Genomic DNA, 16,560 nt, shown 5'->3' with positions numbered 1-16,560 from the left:
TTCTTTAAGCCTTTAACACTGGTAATTGCCTCCATTTTTCACAGTTTATACCCGAGTAGCCCAGTTGCAGACTACAGACTCAGAGAATGTAGACAGTAATTTCCCTACAACTGCATCCGGATGACATAATTTCAGTAGCAAAATTTATTTTGTCAGTCAACTTTATATGCTGCATGGCATATGTTAAAGAAACAGATGTAGGTAAAGTCAATGAATTCGCTTTATTTCTTTGGCTTGTATGTGAATGCGTTTATTGTCCTCTGTTCATTAACAGTTTAGCAAGTGGCTGGTGCAGACTACAGAGGCTAGAATATGCCTGTGCACTGCATACTTAGATACCTTTTATCTGAAGCAGGCACAACATAACCCTGCCCTTGGACTGTGCAGGGAAGAAAACATGGTAGCCAATGCCAAGAAGCCCACTGAACTCTAGTCAGATAGGTCGCTTAAAATTAAACGATCACTTTGCTTCTACTTGGCTATGGAAGCATGAAGTATTTTGTGTCTGAGTGTAAGTGATTACATTTGTTCAGATACATATTTTAGCTGTGTTTTCTGTTTCATGTTTATTCATCCTGACAAGCTGAAGAACACACCTACCACACAGTTCATTTTCACAGAACCCTTTTTGCTATGCCTCATATTTCCTCAGGTCTTAACACCAAAACAATTATTTGATTTTGCTTTACACTGTATAAACATGCAATGCTGATAGATAACCTCACATACTTCCCACAAAAAAAAGTAAAAAAAAAAAAAGACTGGTGTTTAAATCCTGAGCAGATATACTGTAAAGTGAATGATTCATTCAGAAGTACCCAACTGTTCACCACCTGGTATGTGCAGTATAACTCCACAGTCATCTTGCTGAAAGTCCATTTGAGCTAATACAAACTGGTTTTCTGTGAGACCAGAGGGAGGAAAAAAAAAAAGCACACTCAGCATCCTCCATCCATGGCATCTAGGCAAACAATCATGTGGTTTTGTTCAGTACATGCTCTAATCTTAGTCTCAGCAATGTTATTTCAAGGTGTACTCTGTAGAGAAAACAATAAGCTTCATATACTGACAGTGTAATTTGTGTTTACTGTGTCCTTAAGAAAAAGATGGGTTAATGCTAATAAATGTTTTAATTAAGCCTGATAGGGGTTAATAAATCTGTATTAGTATATTTTTATAGAATTATTTTATCTCTCAAATACAAATGTGTTGTACAAATTTAGCATAATCTCTCTGAAGACACTGAACAGTTTTTATCTCTTATGCAATATCCAAATACAGAGGGAGAATTTTGTTCACATCAAGTTCTTTTTGACTATCATCAATTCAGAATGACAGTGGTTAAAAAAGATATAATACCATTGATTGCATTACATCACATCAGTAATATCTCTAGAAGATTAATTATTCTTGAATAATTCATGTCTTGGTTGTGTCAAAAAAAAGTATGTCTTCAGGAGCAGGGAAGGAAAGGTCTTTCCCCAACTATACCTTTGCCTTATTTACATAATTTCCTGTTCCTGTGTGAGCAGCAGAAGGAGGCATATGCCTGGTTCTTTTGGAGGACTGATGCATAATCCTTTTGTAAAACAGTTTCCCCTCAAAGCTGTCCAGCTGCACCTTACATAAGCAGGTAAGACTCCTACTAGTATCTGTCTTACTCCTCCCCCACTCCAATATTTATATCAAAATATTGCACAGAACGATTTTGACAGGGAAGAGGTACTGCTTACCTGTAAAGGCAGAGGTGCACTAAAGGGGTGTCTCCAGGAGAGCAAATACCACCACTACAGACATTTGTAAAAGTCACATGCCCTGGAAAGTGCATTAGCCTATCCCTAATTCTGGTGACACACACATACCACCAGGGTCATACAATAGCTCCTGGGAGAACAGCACACCACCATGCAACCCTCACTGCAGGCAGACGTCATGTTTCCGGCAGGCTGCAGCCTGAGAACCACAGAAATTCCATGTTAAAATTTGGCATCTAATTTGCACAGAGATTCGAGCTATTAGAAAGCTATCCATGACTACTTTTTGATACATCAAGATGATGTATAAATTTAATAATCTTACATGAGGTGGACCTTCACCATGACACTTGTCCAATTCCTACAAGAAGCAAACACAAAAAAGAGACATGTTATGAGAGCTGAGTGCCTTTGTCCCCAATGGGACAAAGCTGAGAAATCCCTGAGCATTAACAAGCCTTTCTCTTTAGAGACTATGTCTTTCTAACCCACTGTAACACAAAAGTAAATTAACACTAGTAAACTGATGGTTTTATAATAGAAGAATTATCACCTTGCCTGCAACTATGATTCCCTACAGTATCCAAGTACAGTGGTTATTAGAGATTTGCTCTGTGATACATCCATTTTAAATGTTAATCTGCTAATATCCTTGAAGCACTCTAGTGAGTATAGTATGACCAGATCAGGAGAGACAGCATGCATCATTGTAAGATTACCAGCACTTTTAATTCAGTCATGCTGGCCTTCGAGCAGTGAGTTTAAAAACAGCTGAAAAATGAACCTTTCAGTGATAAGACTGACTGTCATTGAAATTTAATTGTCCCTGGTGTTCATGTGACTAAGGGCTTCACTTTGTTAATGCTTGCACTGGTTTTGGTAGCATCAATAAACAGAATGCTTTATCAGCTTTGACAGTTATGCCTGAGAGCAAGGGTTTAAAACAAAGTAATAAAAAGAACCAAAATATCCCAGCTGCTGTTTAAAAAAAAAAGTATTTGATATTTCTTACCCAAACATATGTTTTCCAGGATCTAAGTTTATTTATTTCCAGTACTTTTAGGGTCTTGAAAATACAATAACTAATTTGTGAACTGAATTTGCATTGTTTGCATTAAACACTGTCCTGCCTCACTCCCAAAAAAACCCCAAACCACCAAACAACTCAGAACAGAATGTCAAGAGTTATTATGGATGACAGATAAACATCACAGGTGGAAACTGACCCATCTGCCAGACCTGTTGGTGAGCATCTTTCTGCTAGAAAATATGGAAACATACAGTGATACACTCTGCTTAGCTCTTAAGTCTAAGACACATTTGCACTTCAGAAATGTTAGCCATGCAGTGAAGTTAAGCTATCTATTTACAAGTTCAATTAATTCAATGACAAAAAGTTGAAGTCACTGACAGACTAAATTAACTTCATCTCTAACAATAAAGCTGGAAATGCAAGGGGAGCATCTTTGTAGAAGATACTTTGAATAAGTGCACTCTGCATTTATGTTTTTTGCTTTTTCATGTTAAAGCAAAAATTCTGTTTTAAATTGTGATAATAGTTCATATTAATTTCAGTTAATAACTTGAGGCCAAGATTACAAAATATAACTTTACGACGTCCTGATCAGGATGGGTAGGAAAAGAGTAGGTATCTTTAGAAAATTAATTCAAATGACACATACGGCATTTTTATGATAACTATGTTACACATGAGCTGCACAAAGGAAAAATGGCAAGGTAGAAGTTGTCAATTTAATAAGATGCAAATATGGTGAATCTCTCTCATGATTTATAGTGTTGGAACAATCTTGAAAATACTGTTGACAGCATAAAGGGTCTTTAAGCTAGGAGGAACTTGCTGAGTGATGCTCAGAGGAGAATGAGGGTGAACTCCTAGAACAAACAGAAAGTGGGTCTGCCTGCTGCTACATTCACTTTGCCCAGCAGTAAAACCAGGGAGAGCTCTGTGGAAGGAGACATGAGAGAGAGAGAAAAGTGTTTCCACCACAAATACAGGAAGGATAAGAAAAGGTAGGTTTTCATCACACTTTCTGCCCCCACACCCTGCCAGGCAGTTTCTGCCCTATTCCAGCTAAAGGAGGGATCTCACTGTGAAGGACCTTATTATTTTTTTTATATGAAACAGTTTCAAAATTTATACTCAAGAATTTAACACTCTCTTTTGCTAGACTAGCTACATAGCAACTTTTAAAATAAGAAATTAGTTCAGCCTGAATTCAGCCAAATATAATAAGTGTTGCTGGGATCTTTGCAGTGCTGCAGATAATCCCTTTGGGTCATTACATGCAAAAGCAATTTTGGGAAGTCTGGAAGGCCAAGGTTTTTTTCTACTATTGCAGGTCAGTTTGGGGATTAGTAGAAATGCAGTCTATAATGGATGTGAGAGGAAAGCTCCTGAGTATAGATGTGCTTAGCAAACAAATATCCTGAATTATTAGTCATCTAGTCACTCTCTTCAAATTTCAACTGAAAAGCTTTCAAAAATAGGAGCATATCTATCATTCAAAAAAGAAGAAAAATCTTCAGATTGATTTCTAACTCTACCACTCCTTAAGGAAATGGAAAAGAAAACAACCCACAACCAAAACACCCCATGAAATATTGACAAATGCACTCTATTGAAGCAGAACTTTGTAGTCTTCCAAACGTGTGCCTATTTCTGAGAAGATAAAGAGGGAACTGAAAAGATACACCTGGCTTGCCTTTAGGGCTCTACCAGAAGGAGACAAAACCAGCAGAATGCAAGAATTGCATTTACAGAATGAAAGACAAAAATAAAAATAGTAGAGACCAGATCATGACTATTACTAGGTGAACCAGCTTTTCAGTGAGACATACCTCTTCCTGTTTCCAGTGTCGGTAGATGATTATGAATAGGTACCAGAGTGTCAGTGCCTGAACAATTTGTAAGTATCTTTAAAAGACAGCTGAATTAATTGATAATGTTTTCTTAAAAAAAGAACATAAAGTTATATCTGATCACAGATGTCACATGAGGTTTAAGTCCTGTACTAATACCTGCCAACGTTTCTTGTTTTGTGGGCTCCCCAGCAGTTCCTATAGGGTGTAAAATGGAGAGTGAGGACAAAACTACAGGCAGGCTGGTTTTCTTCTCTTTCATAAAGATCCTAAAAATAGCCTGTGGAGCCTGTGTTTTCTGTCCCTCAGTCATCTATTATCTGGACCCGAAGTTCTCTGGAGTACTAAATTTTCTAAGACATCATCTCATTCACTTAACAGAAAGTGATAACCTACATTTTCAACAGTGCTTGTCTAATGGAGAAAAGGACCCAGAGCCATTGCAGTTGTAGGTGGTGTCACCTGAACAAGTTGAGCTGGGAATCCCCAACTCGAGCAGAAACACAGCATAGAGTAACAGAAAAACATTCTAAATCACTGCCAAAGACATCACCCAGACAAGCACACAAATTATTTTCCCAATGTGATGTCAGATGTCTCTGTAAAAAAGATTCTGCCAGAATAGCACTTTGTTATGAGTGTGGCTTCAACCTAAAATAAAAAGTTTTGCCTTTAGAGCTATACTATTCTAAGAGCCACTGAACAACACAAAGCAAAGCAATGTGCAATGGGGATTATGCATTCAAATGGGGATTATGCAAAGATATTTTGATAATTTGAAGGGATAAAAATTTAACTTCCTTACTAACTAAAATGTATTTCTATTTTTTCCAGAGTTATCTCAGATATGATATTTTAAATTATAAAATCATAGTAATTTTTTAATTTAAAAACCCATGAAATAATAGAATTTCAGATCAAGTCACAAAACTGCTAATGCATTATGTCATATTCACTTAAGCCAAACCCTCCCATATTATTAACATAAACCAATCTGCAGAGGAGCATATTTATCTACTAACTCCTTGGAAAAGAGAAAGGAATTATTAATGCTTAGGCAGGACTGCAGTTTGCCCATCTTTCTACATACAAGAACACTGACTCAAGCTCACATTTTAAAAAGAAAAATTCCAGATCTGAACCCAAATTTATGATCCTATTTGTAAAGCAGTTGTTATTTTTGTGAAGTCAGGCACTAAAAACATGTAAAGAAAGGGTCTAAACATATTCATAGATATTTTCTAAATTGTAGATTTTATTATGTCTCATTTATATGAAATATTTCTCCCTTTATATATCCATATATATGTCTGTGTATATAAATATAGACCTACCATCTTGAAATCGTAATATCCAACAACACAAGAATAAATTGCAATTGTTGATTAAAGAGTATTTAATACTCTGAACTAAACAATAATTTTACAGAAAAGTTTTAAAGATTCCCGAAGAAATGCGTGTCCCGAGCAAGCAGGATGTGTGGGATGTGTCATATTCACAACGTATTTCCTGTGAAGTATTTATGAGTCTTCTATAAATGTTATTTCATGTTTATAAATGTTCAGTGTATCATCAAGGGACAAAACAACGATATGCCTTAACTTTTCCACAGTCTGATAGTAACTGAACTTCCTGCTGTAAATGTAGTTAATACAGTCAGTCTGTGATGTCTGTAGGTGATGTTTTGTGACTGACATGCCTAGGAAGACTGTAAGAGACATGACATGCAGGAAGAAATACAGAAAACTCACTCTAAAATCAGACTGTAAAGAATAATCCATTCTCCATAACACACTGTTTTGACCCATCCTTTCTTTCACCATTAGGTAAAAGTCATGATTTGCTTTATTCTGCTGTTACAAATCTATGATTTGTTACCACCATCACAAGTATTTTTTAGCTTACCCTTCAGCCATCAAAAAAAAAAATTAGATAAATAATTATTTTCAAAGATAGTGTTCTTTGTCTTAATTGGATATAATAAACAAGGCCCATTGATTGAAAATAATTAAAAAAAAACCACAATAAAAAAAAATCCACACCAAAACAACATTGTATTTAGAAATGCTGTTTGTTAACTGTTATCAGTTTAAGAATTGAGTACCACTAGCAATTATAATGTTATTTATAATATTCAAATATTATTACTCCTTACCTAAGTAAATGCTAATCATCTGTTTAGATTTTGCTATGGGAGCAGTCTGACTCCTCTCTCCCACCCATGTGCTTTTCTAAATGTGTGTCATGCTTTTTGTGAAGAGCATGTTAGACAGTTAAAGCAGTTTTTCTTCTGAAGTTTTTGGCTATAAGAAGATTTAACTACTTTTTTGATGAGATCTAATATGCCTACCGATATTTTATTAAGATCATCCTTTGTCAAAAACTCTCCCCACCCCCTTACACAAGACAATTCTGAATCTATAATCATATACCCTGATCACACAGAAAAATAAATCAGGACAGGGCTCAGCTCAGCCACTGAGCTGCCCTGTGGTTTTCAAGTGCCCTATGCTTTGCAAACACCCACTCATGGCACAACCTCTTACCAGAAGGAAGAATTAGGGAGAAGGAAAGCACTTTTACCAAACCTGGGAAAAGCAGAAGTTGTATTTCACTTCTATTTTTGTTTTCTTCCAGTATATCTTCATCTTTACCCTGTGTCCAAAAGCACATGTTGCACATTTTATGGCTTTTGCTGCAAGCTACAGGCTTGGTTTACTCAAGCACTAGTTCATAGAGGTGTGAAAGACACTTCATGCCACTTCTCCTAACCTACACTCTCCAACGCAAATTGCTCCTATCCCACTTCTAGGCCAGATAACCTCTCAGACCAATATGCTGCAACCCACACAACCATACAAAAACAAAGAGGAGAAGTGGTACCAGCCCTACACTCTCCCACATCCTGCTCCAGCCCTCTTCTCCAATGGCATCTTGGCAGTTTTCACCCCTGGTTTCCATCCACGTGGCCTAATTAAGCCACCAGTTGACAGTATGGTCCAGGTCATCCCTGCTCCCAAAAAGGGGTGCTGTGGTGGCAAGCATGAGGCAGGGAAGGCTGATGGGGAAAGAAGGCAGGTAATCTCCCAAGCTGTGCTTGCACCATGTTTGGGCATGTAGTGTCCACCTCCACCAAGCAACACAGCAGCCACCAGTCTGCAAGCACTCCCAGAGGCCATGTCCCATCACCCAAGCATTTCCATCCACTCCAAATCACAAAAATGCAAACTAGGGTATCGTGACTGGCTTTGCACCCATGAAAAGCCCCAAGAAAGGTCACTGCTTGCTGTCCCTTGTCACTTTGGCCATGCATCTGATGAGCCACCAGTAGTTTTTGCAAGATCACACAGTCACACAGATTAATTCAAAGAATATCAAGTCTTAAAAGAAAAAAAAGAGAGTGGTGACTTTTCAGGTGGATTGGTTTGCTGGATTTTAAGTTGAGCAGCTCCTCGTACAGATTTCTGAATACGAATGGAGGTAAGCCAGGGACAGAAAAATTTCCTTGTCAGGGCTCCCAAGTCTCAGTTAGATACTAATTTTCAGAACACTTCTGATATACAACTCCATAATAAAGCATTTAGCAATAACAGGAATTCTAATTAAGCCAAATGCACTTTATGCTGTAGCACATAAAATGAGATTGCATAGATTAAGAGCATTTGTCTCTAGTTGCTATACACAGATAATGCTTTTATATATGGAGAAACGTTGGCCAGCATATCTAGTATTTTAAAAACCCAAAGAAAAAAAAACATAGTTAAAAATGGTTAAGAAATATTTCTTAAATCCAAAGGAAGCGTCTAATAACAGAAATATACACAAAGCAACCAATAACACATTTTTACTGCAATTTATGCCAAAAAAACTATAAAGAATCAGAGCAATTATCTTCATACATTTTTTACATACATACATTGACATATTGTTGTGGTTTGAACTCAGCCGGTAGCAAATCACCACGTTGCCAGTTCTTTACTTCCCCCCCACCTTCGGTGAAATAGGGGAGGGACAAAAGAAGAAATTTGTAGGTTGAATAAAAAAAATATTTAGTAATACTAACACAAAACCACACTAAAAGTAGTCCAAAATGGGTAAAATGCAGTAGTGGCTCACCGAGCAGAGACCAGTATAGAGCTCATCCCCAGCAGTGATCCAACCACACCAGAGAATCCCGCCTCGCTGATCTGGAAACAGAAAACAAAAAAACATGCGTGAGAGAGCACGCGCCTGCCTATATGCTGAGCTTGACATCACATGACATGGAATGCTTCAATGATCAATCGGGACCCAACCTTTCAGCTGTGCTCCCTCTCAGCCCAAGGAAAGTTAACTCTATTCTGGCCGAAACCAGGACACATATCTATATGTACAATGTACATTTGTGCACAGTGTGTGCAAATATACATATATATAAATCAGCTTCTTAAAGGCAGAGTAAAATCTAATCTCTCTTGCACAAATAAGGCATTTCAGTTCAAAGATTGGACCAAATTGGAAAATCAAAGTCCCAGGACTGAAAAGACAAAATGCCTCTTGGGATGTACTCACTTTGGTAGAAAGGAGGATATTTTTGACTTGTTTAGGCACCTGCTTGACAGGATCCCTTGGGAGATGGTCCTGAAGGGTATAGGGGTCCAGGAAGGCTGGACAGTCTTGAAGAAGAAAGTCTTAATGGCTCAGGAGCAGGCAGTGCCCAGGTGCTGTAAGAGAAGCCGGCAACAGAGAAGACCACCCTGGCTAAACAGGGAGCTTTGGCTACAACTCAGGGAGAAAAGGAGAGATTACAGCTTTTGGAAGAAGGGGCTAGCCACTCACAATGATTACAAAGACACTGTGAGGCTATGCAGGGTGGAAATCAGGAGGTCAAAAGGCCAGCTGGAAATTAATCTGGCTTCAGCAATCAAGGACAACAAGAAATGTTTCTATAAGTATGTGAGCAGCAAAAGAAAGACCAGGGAGAGTCTCCATCCCCTGCTAGACACAGGAGGAAACATGGTAACAAGTGATAAGGAAAAGGCTGAGGTGCTTAATGCCTTCTTTGCCTGAGTCTTTAATAACAAGACTAGTTGTACTGAGGGAATCCAGCCTCCTCAGCCAGAAGACAGAGACTGGGTGAACAATGCCCCTGCAATCCAGGAGGAGATAGTCAGTGACCTACTGCATCACATAGACACACACAAGCCTATGGGACCAGTTGGGATACACCTGAGGGTGCTGAAGGAGCTGGCTGGGGTGCTCACCAAGCCACTTTTTAGCATTTACCAGCAGTCCTGGCTGACCGGGGAGGTTCCGACAGATTGGAAATTGGCCAATGTGATGCCCATCTATAAGAAGGGTCGGAAGGATGATCCAGGAAATTACAGGCCTGTCAGCTTGACTTCGATACCCGGGAAGCTGATGGAGCAGCTCATCCAGAGTACCATCTTACAACACATGCGGGACAACCAGGGGATCAGGCCCAGTCAGCATGGGTTTATGAAAGGCAGGTCCTGCTTGACAAACCTGATCTCCTTCTACGACAGGGCGACCAGCTTATTGGATGAGGGAAAGGCTGTGGATGTTGTCGACCTTGACTTCAGTAAGGCCTTTGACACCGTTTCCCACAGCATTCTCCTGGTGAAACTGGCTGCTCGTGGCTTGGATGGGCACATGCTTTGCTGGGTAAAAAACTGTCTGGATGGCCGGGCCCAAAGAGTTGTGGTGAATGGAGTTAAATCCCGTTGGTGGCCGGTCACGAGTGGTGTCCCCCAGGGCTTGATTTTGGGGCCACTCCTGTTTAACATCTTTATTGATGATCTAGACGAGGGGATCGAGTGCACCCTCAGTAAGTTTGCAGATGACACCAAGTTGGCTGGGATTGTTGATCTACTCGAGGGTAGGGAAGCTCTGCAGAGAGATCTGGACAGGCTGGAGCGATGGGCTCAGGCCAACTGGAGGAGTTTCAATAAGGCCAAATACCGGGTGCTGCATTTCAGCCACAGCAACCCCCAGCAGGGCTATAGGCTTGGGGAGGAGTGGCTGGAGAGCTGCCAGTCAGAGAGGGACCTGGGGGTGTTGATTGACAGCCCGCTGAACATGAGCCAGCAGTGTGCCCAGGTGGCCAAGAAGGCCAATGGTCTCCTGGCTTGCATCAGGAATAGCGTGGCCAGCAGGGACAGGGAAGTGATCTTCCCCCTGTACTTGGCACTGGTGAGGCCGCACCTCGATTCCTGTGTTCAGTTTTGGGCCCCTCACTACAAAAAGGACATTGAACTGCTCGAGCGTGTCCAGAGAAGGACAACGAAGCTGGTGAAGGGTCTAGAGCACAGGTCGTATGAGGAGCAGCTGAGGGAACTGGGGTTGTTTAGTGTGGAGAAGAGGAGGCTGAGGGGAGACCTCATCGCCCTCTACAACTACCTGAACGGAGGTTGCAGAGAGCTGGGGATGAGTCTCTTTAACCAAGTAACAAGCGATAGGACAAGAGGTAATGGCTGAAGCTGTGCCAGGGAATGTTTAGACTGGATATTAGGAAGCATTTCTTTACAGAACAGCTTGTTAGGTGTTGGAATGGGCTGCCCAGGGAGGTGGTGGAGTCCCCATCCCTGGAGGTGTTTAAGAGTTGGGTTGACATAACGCTTAGGGATATGGTGTAGTTGGGAACTGTCAGTGTTGCGTTAGTGGTTGGAGTAGGTGATGTTCAAGGTCTTTTCCAATCTAGATGATTCTGTGATTCTGTGATTCTGTGAACACTTGCCATGGATGGAGCAACACACTTCAGTCATAAGAGAGATGTGGCACTATGTCTATTGATATAAAAGATCAATTTAACGAAGTTTGATAGTAAATTCGACAGTGGTTTAACAAGATTCGATGACAAGGTTCACTTGAGTATTTACTGCATAGAGGACAATGTCAGACAAAACTGTCAGGGAGATCCTCTTGTTGAGTTATGAGTTAGAAAGGACCCCCTTGCATTCTAAACTCCTTCTCAGAGGGTATTTTATGTGCGTCTGGATCCAGACTTGGCCAATGTTTTATGTCTAAAGGATTATATGTGCATAGTCAATCCTTTATATCACTTAGCTAAGATTTCAAAGTTTCCGTGCTGTTACTCGCAGTTCTCTTACTGAGTATCTAATGCAAAAAGATTCTCTCAGCCTTGAGGAGTAACCATGAGAGGTGTCTCTACTCAAGGGGAGATCCTGGCATGTAGCCTGTTGCCATACAGGAGACTTTAATGGGCCCTGGGCTGTACACTATTTATGGACTAAGATGACTGGTGACTTATATTTGCATAGCAGCTGTATTTTGGTTGGCGCATGCTCAACTAGCCCTCCGTTGTTGAGCAGGTTTTATGGCCCTTAGCTATTGTGTCATTATCTGTCTCCTCAGAGTCCACCTTAAGCTGGATGCAGCCATCCTGACCACTGCTGGTGACTATTGCTTAAATAGGGCGGGGAGAGGGGAACACACTGATGCAACACTTATCTGGAAACTTCTGCAGATGTCATGGGTTTTAATTATTGTGTCCTAGATAACTTGGTGTAACTGAGAGTAAATACTGATTTGTTATTATGCTAATCTTCTGTTATTTAAGATTTTAATGCTCAATGATGGGTAAAATATAATTTTCTCTACTTCCAATACTGTATATTGTATTTCAACATTGCAGTTCTAGGCATCTGCCATAAAAAAAACCCCAAAATTAAAGATCAGTCAGTGCAAAGCTTTGACTAAATTTTGAATGGTTATGCGATGTTGCAGAAGACAGCTGATTCTTGATATTAAATCAAATACTTCTTCCTAGAAGAGTTTCAGAACTTGAATGCTGTTCCAGTGGCTGGTTACATGTTGAGTTGTAACATGGCCTGGACTAGTATTTCATGTTAAATAAATGTCTACCTGAGAAAATAAAATGAAGAGGAAGAAGGCAAATTCCTTATTTTATCATATTGTTCTGAATGTTGACAGAAATCTTGCTGTCACTGTAGATGGCTCAGGCCTCTGATCTACAGCGTATTTTGTTCTATTTTGTTTTAAGGAAAACATCTATTTATTTTCCATTTTCATAAGGAAATGTTAAATCTATATATCTTTCATGATATTTGGCATAATTGGCCCAAATTGGAATTCTTTTCTCTCCAAGGTTTACTTTCTATCAAATTATATTCATTTTCTATGTAAATGTCCAAAGGATAATTTTAAATATGTTACCTAGGGACCCCACATAAAACAGATCAAATGGTAAAAAATTTATGTTTTGCGTAAAATTAACCATCTGAAAATGAAAATCAAGCCTTAGTCTATTGCCTTTTAGGATAGTTCAGGGACAGCATTAAAATACCTTTTATATGTATGACTGCGATAATTAAACTATCTGTTCTCTTATTTTGCATATCTAATAAGTACAAAGAGATTAATCAAATTTTTGTTTAGGTGATACTGGTGGTAAAGAAATTTTAAAAACTCCCCTGCTTTTGTTATTCCGCTGCTTATAGAAGAGCATGAAATGTGTACACACACACTCAGGTAAGCACTATAGCAAGATTAATCTTCAATCAGCTGCTGAAGTATTTGCTTCAACTTTAAATTAAATTGTTTGGCGTTAAATCCTAAGTAGTCCTAAATAGACTTCTTCCCCACATGACTTATTTTACTACAAGGGATGCAAAAGGGAAATCTTTGCTAACGTTCTCACTATTTTGAATTCTCTAACAGTCTTTCAAATACAACATCTGATGCTTCAAATCTTAATGGTTTCTGCCCTTATTGCATCTGTGAACTGTATATTACAACAACATATAATCCCCTTAGACCAAATAAATTACCAGAAGAGAACAGCCACAGGTGACCAGAAGGGCAGAAGGACAGCAGGGTCATAGCATAGCAGAGTGCAACCCATACATGATCAGTCCCCACCACTCCTCCAAAATGAGCGGTGTGTGGTCTCTGTTTTGTTGTTCACTCACTGTGCAGTAGGAAGGAGGAGCAGAGACTGTAAGTGGGGTTACTGGTCACAAATCCTTGATGATGCATGTTGCTTTGCCACCTTCTTCACCAGTGGCCACAAGTGCAAAATAAGCACATATGTTTTGGGTTTGGGCATTTTGTGTGGTGAAAGAGAAAAGGAAACTTGTTCCTTGCTGTGATCTCAAATCACTGCAACACAGCGGTCCGATTTTGCCTAAGCTGGGAAAAAACCCCCACGGATGTAATTTTTTATAATATTTATTATAATATTTTCTAGATGTCCTGAGCTAGCCATGTGAAGATTTTACACCATTCTCAGACCTAACACTCTCTCTTTCAAAGAGTAACAAGGGTGCCTGAAGCACTGTCATTTATTCCATTTAATAATTTCTTCACTGCAAATGGAGCCCTCTGATTTTAATAAAAACAGATTATCTCATTTTCCTATCTGGGACTGGTCAGACTGTTGAGACAAAAGGTCTTCTTTCAGTTCTTGTCATTATTTACTGCATATATGCTTGTTCTTCCATTGGAAAATAAACTATTTGATCTACCAGTTTGAAACTGGAAAATACTTAGGATTGCTAGAAAGGCCCTGATTCTCCCAAAATCCAAGGTGTCTTAAACATTCAGGATATTATGTTGTTACTAAACTGATTTAGGTCAATGTGCTATTCCTTTTGCAATTATAAAATCATTCTGACCTGGACTTTGATAATACAGGGATTTTTCACAGCAGTTCCTCTAGCTGACAAGCTATATACACCTGCACACTTTGCTTTTGAATATTAGATGGAGCTTGGGGAAATTATTTGAAAATTATTTGCAATGTGCTTTCAAACAGTATAGATTATCCTTGACACATACATAGCAATTTAACCTAACTGCTTTGAGGTATGTGAATGGGATGATAAAAAATCTCTAGCAATTACTTGTTTGACTCTAATTTGCTATAAGCATGTACAAATAAGGAAAAATTCAATACAGTAGTAAGAAGAAAATCAATATTGTATTACTTTAGATTAGACACTTAACTGGTGAAGACATCAGTCCTGTAATACACTGCAGCTATTCTTTTACTTCATATAGAAACCAAACTGTGATAAAGTTCCTTTCTTACATATAACAAAATACTTGGTCTCAGATTTTGAGTGGCTCCACTGAGTGAGGAGAGAATTTGTTTTCTTATATTATGGTATGGAAGCTATAATTTGCAAAGCTTTACGAGGAAAAGGTTAGAATAAGAAAGGAAAGGCAAAGTTATAAATGGTATTTGCTAGATAACGAAGACTGCATCAGTGGAGTACAAATTTCAGACCTTTCAACGCTTGCACTAGCCTTGTTAAATCGTCATGCTCCAGCCTCTGCTTTGTTTGCTGTGAAAACTAGGAGTAGTTGTTTCACACCATTAAGCACCAATGAAATATATGGTGATAATTAACTACTATTTGTCATATAAACAGGCGACCATGTAAACTACTCTCTGTGTTTACCAAATGTGAGCTGAATATTACAGTAAGATCTGTTTCTTATGGAACATTGAACATACAACTTAGGACAGAGCAGAAGGAAAAGTCGAACAATGTACTGCACTAATGAAGACAAGAAGGGAAACACAACTTTTCACATACATTCACTTTCCCCATTTCACCGGGAGTGGGAATAATTTCACAAAGATTTCAGTGAGAACTGATGACTGATATAGCAAAGGTCTGATCCAGCATTAGAAAGCAGGACTGTCCAACTCAGCATTTTGTGTATATTTGTGGTTCTTTTTGTTGGCTGCAAACCTAATTTCTTATTAATTTGTTGCCAAGCCCCCCATATTCATGAATCCATGAATGGCAGATGAAGGAAGAAAACCCACCAAATCAGGTGAAACTTGCAATAAATTGGCCCAGGTTGGCATTCCTGTAAGGGTCTCAGAACAATAGCTTTTTCCCAGGTATAAGAATTTACAGTACTTCAAATGTCCAAGATTTTCACTAGGAAGACAGCCAAGGGCTATACACTGCATTTGTATATCTTTTATACAAATTTATTTGGCAAAATTATAGACAGGAACTGCTACTGCACTTGAACACTTGAATATTTATGAAGCTGCACATAACTAATCTGTATAAATTTGTCTTCTAAATCAATGTTAAGGCTAGATCTCCAGGATCTGTCCCTTTCTTACAACTAAAGACTTTTTCAGCTGTAGAGATGGCATCTTCCTAAAATTTCTCAGTTAAATTTTATTTACTCATATGTAACACTAACCACAGCACTTCAGGGAGTTTTGCTTTATTTCCACTTTGATACATTTCAGTATCTCTGTTATCAGGCTATTGCTGTAGATACAGCCAGGTGTAACTGCAGGTATAGAAAATGACCTGATTTCATGTGCAGAAACCAATCTCTTTTCTAATGGTGTGAAACTATGCTGCTTACTCTAGATGCTAAGATTCTTGAAAGTGAGTGCAGTCTGCCTGGATGGCTTAGCATCCTGCTGCAAAGCTGTGGAGGGCCAGAGTCACTTGTTTCAGAGTCTTATTGCCAAATGTGCACAAAGTTGTTATATATGGGATGCCGCTCATTACAGGACATAACATAAGATATAAACTGGATTTCTAAAGGGTAAGAGACTAAAAAAATGTGTACTGAATCTACCCTCAGCACATCTTTTATTTTCACTAGGCATTGCCTTTAAAATGCTCAGGATGTACTCCTGCGGGATTTCCCAGATGCCCCAAACACATAGATGGTGTGAAGGAGTAATATATATGGTAACTAAGTGAAACTTTCCTTTGCAGAGAATGCCAGTCTCCTGGGGACATAATTTTGCTCTAAGAGGTATTCATATGCAGTGTATGACTTTGGGGTGAAAAGGACAGCAATGAAACACAAATTGAGTGTTTTGCTAGGAAAATACATTTTGAAAGAATTTCAGAGTATTAAGGGGTTTGGTAGCAGTTTGGAGATTTTTCTGTCC

Source organism: Strix aluco, chromosome Z (assembly GCF_031877795.1).
Source record: "Strix aluco isolate bStrAlu1 chromosome Z, bStrAlu1.hap1, whole genome shotgun sequence".
In the NCBI taxonomy this organism is placed as follows: Eukaryota; Metazoa; Chordata; class Aves; order Strigiformes; family Strigidae; genus Strix; species Strix aluco.
Note: the sequence above shows the minus strand (reverse complement) of the source record.